Here is an 8,975-nt window from a genome sequence, read left to right on the forward strand (position 1 = left end):
TGACTCTTCCATTGATAAGCCTGTCTTTTTTCTATTTAAGTCTCCTTTTACCGTGTTATTTTCTCTCACTACTTTAGTGTTACCAATATCTGGACACAGGACAAAACCTTGACCAACTTGACTCTCCTAGTCCTACAGTGTGTGTGATCCAGGGTTTTAAGAAACATTTAGGGTCTGTTCTGCCTCACGGCAGCCACCCCCTTCTACACAATCACGCTGAGCTAGTACACAGGCCTGGAATCGGGCCGCAACCTCAGCCGCGCCTGCCGCCTGCCGCCTGCCGCCTGCCGCCTGCCACCGCCTCTGGACCATGGACCCCCGCAAAGTGAGCGAGCTTCGGGCCTTCGTGAAAATGTGTAAGCAGGATCCGAGTGTTCTGCACACCAAGGAAATGTGCTTCCTGCGGGAGTGGGTGGAGAGCATGGGGGGTAAAATACCACCTGCCACTCATAAAACTAAATCAGAAGACAATATCAAGGAAGAAAAAACAGATAGTAAGAAGGCAGAGGAAAACATAAAGACAGACGAACCATCAAGTGAGGAAAGTGATCTAGAAATTGACAATGAAGGTGTGATTGAACCAGATACTGATGCCCCTCAAGAAATGGGAGATGAAAATGTAGAGATAACCGAGGAAATGATGGATCAGGCAAATGATAAAAAAGCGGCTGCCATTGATGCCCTAAGTGATGGTGAACTACAGAAAGCCATTGACTTGTTCACAGATGCCATCAAACTGAATCCTCGCTTGGCCATTCTCTATGCCAAGAGAGCCAGTGTCTTCATCAAATTACAAAAGCCAAATGCTGCCATTTGAGACTGTGACAGAGCTATTGAAATAAATCCTGATTCAGCTCAGCCTTATAAGTGGCGAGGGAAAGCACACAGACTTCTGGGCCATTGGGAAGAAGCAGCACATGATCTTGCCCTTGCTTGTAAACTGGATTACAATGAAGATGCTAGTGCAATGCTGAAAGAAGTTCAACCGAGGGCCCAGAAAATTGCTGAACATCGGAGAAAGTATGAGCGAAAACGTGAAGAGCGAGAGATCAAAGAAAGAATAGAAAGGGTTACGAAGGCTCGGGAAGAACATGAGAGAGCCCAGAGGGAGGAAGAAGCCAGACGACAATCAGGAGCTCAGTATGGCTCTTTCCCAGGTGGCTTTCCTGGGGGAATGCCTGGTAATTTTCCTGTTGGAATGCCGGGGATGCCTGGAACGGCAGAAATGCCTGGGCTCAATGAAATTCTTAGTGATCCAGAGGTTCTCGCAGCCATGCAGGATCCAGAAGTTATGGTGGCCTTCCAGGATGTGGCCCAGAACCCAGTGAATATGTCAAAATATCAGAGCAATCCAAAGGTTATGAATCTCATCAGTAAATTGTCAGCCAAATTTGGAGGTCAGGCATAATGCCCTTCTGACAAATAAAGCCCTTGCTGAAGGAAAAGCAACGATCACCTAATGGATGTCGCAATAATACAAACCAGTGTACCTCTGACCTTCTCATGAAGAAAGCTGGGGTGCTGTGAAGAGAATCCCTACCCTTCTGCCCCACGTGCAACTGAAACATTCTATAGTGGTGTGCCATTAGGGTATTCATTCAGATAATGTTTTCCTACTAGGAATTACAAACCTTAAACACTTTTTAAACCTTAAAAATATTTAAAAACTTATTAAAAGGGTGTGTTAGTCCCTAAAAAAAAAAGAAACATTTAGGATTCACTGGCTGTAGTGGTGAAGAATGATAGGATTGCTACACAAATGTTATCTAAGGTCTTCTAAACCTGCCCGGTTCCAGTCTAGACCATATTTGGTTCTTTGCCTTTCCCTTCAAGAGCACAGACCTGTGCCCCTGAAACAAAAAATATATGTTAATTAGAAGAAATAATAATTAAAAAATAAATTAAAAAAAGACTATGAATTCTTTCCAATGCATTATGCTTGTGTGACCCCGCATTTTAAAACTGCTTTCAGCCAAAAATCCATGCCTGGCAAAAAGTATTAAATAAATGTAATCTGTTTGATCTGGGGGGAAGGGTCTTTATAAATTCATCAAATCCCTTTTGTTACATTGAAAGATATCCAGCCTAGACTTCACATTTTAATTCCTGAATTCCTCAGTAGCTGCACTTAACTATTTATTTTTTAAACTTCTGGCTTAATCTTAACTTTTCCATTTTTCCTTTGTGACCATTTCATTGTGACTTTTAGCAAATTACTTAACCTCTTTTTGTCTTGATTATTCCCACTTTTGTGAGAATTAATGAGTTAGTGTGCATGAAGCACTTAAAACAGTATAAAGCTCATGATAAATGCTATATAAATGGCATCTAGTAACACTATCATTCTTGTTGCTGTTGTTGTTATTTAGTATTGTAACCATATAAATCTCTATTCTTTACTTTTGGTGTTATTTTCCTCTTACCATGTATTTCTTTCTTTACACTATTATGTTTCTAAAAATATTCTCTACTTTCAAAAATGGAAAAAATGATTTGTAGCAACTAAGCCAGATAATTAAGTTTCATACAAATAATCTGGGGGGGGGGGCAAACAATCAGCCAAACAAATGAAAAACTATCCCCAAACAAAAAGAATAAAAACTGAAGGGTGGCAAAAGCAAAACTGAAAGAAGACTTTAAGGGTGGTTTATATGCAAGTACTATTAACATTATGTTTTGTTTTAACTCAGATACACAAGTGCATTGGGAAATAGGAATTTAAGATCATAATCAGGAAAAAGAAATACAAAAGTCAACTTACCACTCTTCTTGTTGGGCTGACTCTTCCAGGATTGACACAGAGAATAAAGCTATAAGTTTTGGGCTTCAATGAGAGATCTATAAAATTTCAGTTGATTTAGAAGAACTTGATTTTTATTACTACAAAATAATCTATAAAAGACCCACACCTTAATTTCATGACAAATCCTGAATGCACTTAGCTATACATCTGCAAAAGTCCAAGTAAAATTTCAACATTAATAAACAATTAAATGGATTATGTTAAATAAGAAGAAATAATTATAAGAAAAAGAACAAAAATATAAAACATAAATAAATCACATTTCCTTATTTATTTATAGAGTATTTAAATTTCTAAAAGGGTGGCAAACTTGTGATTCCTGGCCAGAAAATAGAAGACTAAATAGGGCTTAAAATAGTCAGGTATTCCATATTAATGTAATTGAAGCAGCAGTAGCTGTGTCTCCTTTCCAGGTCAGTTCGGAAGCTATCCCTCAATTCAACAGCCTAGTTTATATCATCGCTAAAAATAACAGCATAACATTTTCTCCCTAAAGTCGATTTAGAGAACAAATGTACTGTAATAATTACAGCCATTATTTGTGGCAATTTTTCTGAGTCCTTAAATGAATGCAAATATTTAGGAATAGGGATCACTGTGTCATCCTGGAGAAGTATCTGACACTTTGACTTTGGAATGCAGTATTGCTTTTTTTTTTTTTAACTTTAGTTGGTGTTATGTTAGAAGGGAGGACAATGTAAGTAAGGAGTCATCTAAAATTTGCAATTGTAAGAAAAAGATAGGAAAAGCTATCAAATGCAGAAAAAACTATCCATTATCTCAGACCAAATCATACTGTAGTGTTCATCAATGCAAACAAAAATAGATATTTGATTGCTAACTGTAGACAGTCAAAATCCCCATAAAACATTATTATAAAAATACCATCTGATAACCACTCAAGAAATCCTGTGATGTAATAAAAACTGTGGAAATACTGAAATTATATGCACAAAAGTTAAAAATGTTAGTGACTTACTAAGTCTAGATGGAAAAGTAAAATCAAAACAGGTGTAATGTTTGATGTTTGCTTTAGCATGGCGGGGTATTTAATTTTTTTAAACAAATTGAAATATGTATAATGAGTACACCTTAATGTCAGTAAAAGACTTTCAGACAACCTCTATGTCTTCATGTGGAAGTTTTCAGAAGTCTCTCACAATAAATGCCAAGGCTTTATAGTCTCTAAACATGTACAACACTTTTTTTTTCCCTGAAAAAGTACATTCTTCTAACTATTGGGTCTACTTCCAGGGAATTTATCAGTAAGATTATTTAATACTCTTTACAACAGTGAATCACTGTGGTCCTTTTCATTGCTTCTCTCTAGTTCCTTTTCAGAATCATTGACTTTTCTCCCTTTCATTGTTTTCTGATATCAAAGCAAGTAGGGACCTGGCTTATGCCTGCAGAAAATTAGTGTTGATAGACTTATTTGCCAAAACCCAGGAAGTGGCTAAGGAGATGCTTAGTGAAAGTCATAGTCTTTAAGAAGCAAAAAGTCTTAGATCAAAGACAAATTCAGGATGGGAAAGGGTAGTAAGAAACAAACAGGAATTCATTAATAATTTGCTTTTCCTGTAGTGGGTACTCAACCAAAATTTTGGACTGTTGAAAGCATTAGGCTCAAAAATATCTTTTTTCTTTATCATCATGGGAAAACATTAGGTATTAAATTAGATAATGACCCAAATTCTGACATTGACCTCATAGGTCTAAAACAGGATAAGTTTTTAGAGAATCAAGTGAAATTTAATAGTTGGAAAAACTATTTTAAAAACAGATAAAAAACACCCAACCAGGGTGTCATGCAATCAAATTGCTCAACTTAGTATCAAATGTATGCTTGTAAAGCTTCCCCAGCCCATCCTTCCTGAGGTTTATATATCTCTCTCTTGTTGCTCAAGACAAGCAAACTATTAGATTTCCCATTCCTCATGGAAAAAAATATTTAAATTGTATTAGTAATTTATTTGACCTTGAGGCATAGAAAATCTATGTGCTAGTTCATTCTGAAGTATGTGTTACTCCCTCTATTCTCTCAATGTGAGTAGACTCTTTCCAGTTTTCATACTCTTCCTAGTTAAAGAAATGAGAGAATATATGCACAGTCCTACTGTAGGTAGATTTTTTGCATAATTGTAACTATATGTAAACTTATAAACAAAACGGAAGAAATCAATCCTTTTGTTTAAGTCTCCCTATTTTCCCTAAGTTAAAACATTAAGTTTGGAGGATGTGAATGGAGAAGGGCAAAAAGGGAAGGGAGGTGTGAAAATAACATTTCAAACTTATCAAATACTAAAAATCAAGGAGAAATTAAAAAAGGTTTAGTGGACGACATACTTTTAAGATTTATGTATCTCCAAGGAAAAAGTGACACTAAAATTTTGAGTCAAGGTGGACGAATGAGCACGGGCATTAACTTTTCTCTCCAATTCCAAATACATTTAAAATGCTCAATAAAATATTCAGAAGATATTAAATAAAAATATCTAGATGAATGCACAGGCAAAACTTGAATTTTCAGAGTACTGGAAATAACAAGGTAACACAAAACAGAAATTGGAACCTGTAGTGTTAATGGTTGCTTCATGATAAACATGGAGGTTACAAACCCCAAGTGCTGCTGGGAGCCAAAAGCCCAGACTATGCTTCTTGTTCCTGAGAAGGAGCCTCCAAGTCTCTGCCAGTTATGTGTATTGCTTATTTGCCAATGACAAGCTACCTGGCCCATATCACGGGTGGAAAAAGTTATTTTCAGAAAATGGGAATTCTAAGTTTGTGACAATGCTGTGGGTGTAGCCCAAGAAGGGCTGTTCACTTCACGTGGAAACAGTAGGCCTGAATATTAAAAACTGAAGTTTCTAGATGTTTCAAAATACTCCCATAGAAAAGATGCCCAGTCAGATCACACAAGGGAGAAAATTTCTGTAGGATAACTTTAATGGAAGGTGAGCTCACAGATAAGAAAAACAACAGAAGCAGAGCCCAATGCCACCAAATTCTGCAGACCCAAAAGCTGCATTAGTGTTTGTATCATTAAACAGTATGTCTAAAGCAGCACGATGTTTTCTAAATAGATTTTATTGAGAACATCTGCTTATTTTACTTTAGTCAAATAATGTTTTATATCATGTATTCTAAAGCATGTATATTACACACTTACTAGCTTTGTGACTATGGAGAAGTTGCCTATCTTCTCAGTGGGTCATTTTCCTTAACTGCCAAAGGACTTTTGTGAAGATTAAATAAATTATTTATTTAAAGCCTTTCTGTAGCTTCTGGCACATAGTAAGCACTCAGTAAATGTAAGTAATTAGAGAAAAAATTGTTAACAATTATCTCAAGGACATGGGCTGTGGTAGGAAAGAAGAAAGAGGACTTTCAGTTATCAATTTTTGTCCTCTATATGTACTATTTTAATTCCTTTTGTGCAAGTTTTTATTACTTTATAATTATAAACAATCTGGTTAAAAATAAAAAGAGAATCACAAAACAAACAAAAACTCCTCCCACAAGATACTTCCATTCCACAGCTAATTAAGGGAGAAGTTAAAGGAAGAAAATGAAAGGACCGGAGAGAAACAAGAGGGTGACTAGTGGCTCTGTAAGGACACCTAGATAGAGTGAAGGTGGAAGACAAGTCAGATTTAGTGAGGCTGAGGAAAAAGGCCGGTGGGTCCTGCAGTGTTGGTAACAGTCGCATGATGAGCAACTGTTCACAAGAGCTGTTTGTTTCCTTGTTCTCACCCCTGAACGGAATACTTTGATTTACTAGTCATTGCACCTGTTCTCTCCTTTATCTTTAAACCTTTAAAATCTCAAGCTGTTTGACAGAAACAGAAAAGAGATTTTGAAGTCCAAAAATATCAAAGGCAGCAGAGAAGGCACATCACTGCACCAATAAGAAAGGAGTTAAGTTTCTAGAAGTCTCTAACAATGGCCAGAGGGGCCATGACATCTGAATAGTTACAGGAAATGATGGAAAGGTTGAGAGGGCTAAGTAGGTAACTGATAAGAAGCAAATGGTGTCCACTGTTTTGATAGAGAAGTTCGCGATTCTTTGTTGATGTTGATGACTCCAGTCTTGAAACTCATTTCTTTACTGTCCTTGACACTATTTTCACCTTCACTGGCTGTTTCTTCTAATATTTTACTAAACTCCAATGGAGTGGGTTTCCCTCAGGTTTAGTACTGGATACTCTCTCAATTCTATCTGCTTTGTTTCTCAACCTGTAATGCTTTAGCTCCATGGCTGTGAACACCATCACTATTGTGACAACTTCCAAACATACATCAAAATCCCTGAACTCTCTCCTGAGCGCCAGGCTTACAGATGCAATGGATCACTTGACATCTCCACTTGGATATCTAATAGGCATCGGCTTGCCAGAATTAGCAGTATTGGGGGCACACTTATACTAAAAAATTATTCATCATTTATTTGAAATACCAATTTAACTGGGTATCCTGTATCTTAATCTAGCAAACCTAAATAGGTGTTTCAATCTTAATATACCTAAAACAAATTTCTCACTTATATCGATAAGAACTCTTGGTTACATGGGAGAGGAATGAACTCTACTTGTCTCAAGTATGTTAAAGTTAATTTTTGGAATAGAGAACTGAAAGGTCCCAAAATCAATCCGGTTTCAGGAATGGGACTGTTTAGGGGATTAAAAATATTATCAGACCTTGGTTTCTCAATCTGCCACTTAGCCTGGTTTGTCTCTGCATTGGCCTCATTCTCTGGCATGCTCTCTCAGTGTGCTAACCTCCAGATGTTCCAAACTGAAATCCTAATTTATCATTCACTTTAGAAAAAGAGCACCTTACCTCCACTAGTAATTCAAGGCCTCAGGGATGCATTTGACTGGGCCAGGTCACTTCCATCACTTAGATGGAAGATTTGACAATACTCATAACCAAGCCTGCATCTCATACCCATATCTGAGCTAGGAAGTGGAGGAAGTCCCACACAAACAATGTAACTAAGGAGAAAAGGGAGAATCCTCAATGAAAAATCAAGATGCTAAATTTAGAAGTGGGAATGGCAGCTGAACAGGAAAAAAACAACAGCTATCCTTACATTGCCCCAAAGTACACGTGTAACAGGCATGGTTCTTTAAATGCTCAAGTAAAAAAAAAAAAAAATGGCAGTTTTTTTTTATTCTTATGTATTATTCACCCAGAATATCAGTCTAATGCCATCTATTCTACTTCCAGCATTTATCTCAAATCAGTCCAATTCTCTTATAGTCCAGGTGACCACCATCTTATTCCTGGACTCTTGCCATAATCTCTAATTTGGGATTCCTGCTTCCACCCCATAAAAATCCATCCTCCTTACAGCAGTATGAGCAATTTTTCAAAAACAAAAATCCAATTGGGTCATCTCCTTGCTTAACATCCTTCCATGGTTTACCTTTACACTCTAAAACCCTATGCAACCCTAGGGTTAGGTTTTGCCTAACCCTAGACATCAATTCATATACTCCTTTCCCTGCAAACCCTGCTTTTATTACACCCAGTCACAGTGATCTTAGTGTTTTTTGAATATGCCAAGGAGATCCATTCCACAGAGCCTTTGCATTTGCTGGTTTCCTCTACTTGGAAAAATTTTCCTTTGTCTGTAACTGCCTTTTCTCATCCCTCAAGCCTCAGATCAAAGCCCATCTCTTCAGAGATGCCTTCCCTAAACACACCATGTAAAGAAAATGTCCAGTCACTATTACATCTACTTGCATATGCTACACAGTACATAAGGGTAAGGCATTATCTTGTTTATGCAGTTTTTCACTTTTTTGTTATCTACCTTTAACCTCTAGAATATAAGGTCCAATGTGGGAAACTTGTCTTTCTCCACACTAAATCCTCAGAATAAACCAGAGCCTGTTTCATCTTAAGTCCTCAAAAATTATTTGCTGAATAAGCATATTAAAACATGAGGGTAAGAACTACAGTTAAATTGCTATTTTTGTTTGTGTCTTGGCCATATATTAAAATAGGCTGAGTGGCTTCAACATTAATTTGGAGTAGTCCTATAAGGAAAACTTAAAACTGAGAACTCCAAGTTTGTAACTTAATGATCCAGGTGGCCTAGCATAGTGTTATCAAATAAAAAGGAATTTTCCCCCTAAAGTTTACTGTCAAACATCTGAGACAAATT

At 37.0% G+C, this 8,975-nt stretch overlaps 1 pseudogene; it reads left to right on the forward strand.

The window, feature by feature from the left end:
- Window positions 1-300: 300 nt before the first annotated feature.
- LOC112812736 (hsc70-interacting protein pseudogene) lies at window positions 301-1,534 on the forward strand (annotated as a pseudogene).
- Window positions 1,535-8,975: the final 7,441 nt, after the last annotated feature.

This window comes from Callorhinus ursinus, unplaced genomic scaffold (assembly GCF_003265705.2).
Source record: "Callorhinus ursinus isolate GAN/ISIS: 27379988/994484 unplaced genomic scaffold, GSC_fseal_2.0 scaffold16, whole genome shotgun sequence".
Taxonomy (NCBI): Eukaryota; Metazoa; Chordata; class Mammalia; order Carnivora; family Otariidae; genus Callorhinus; species Callorhinus ursinus.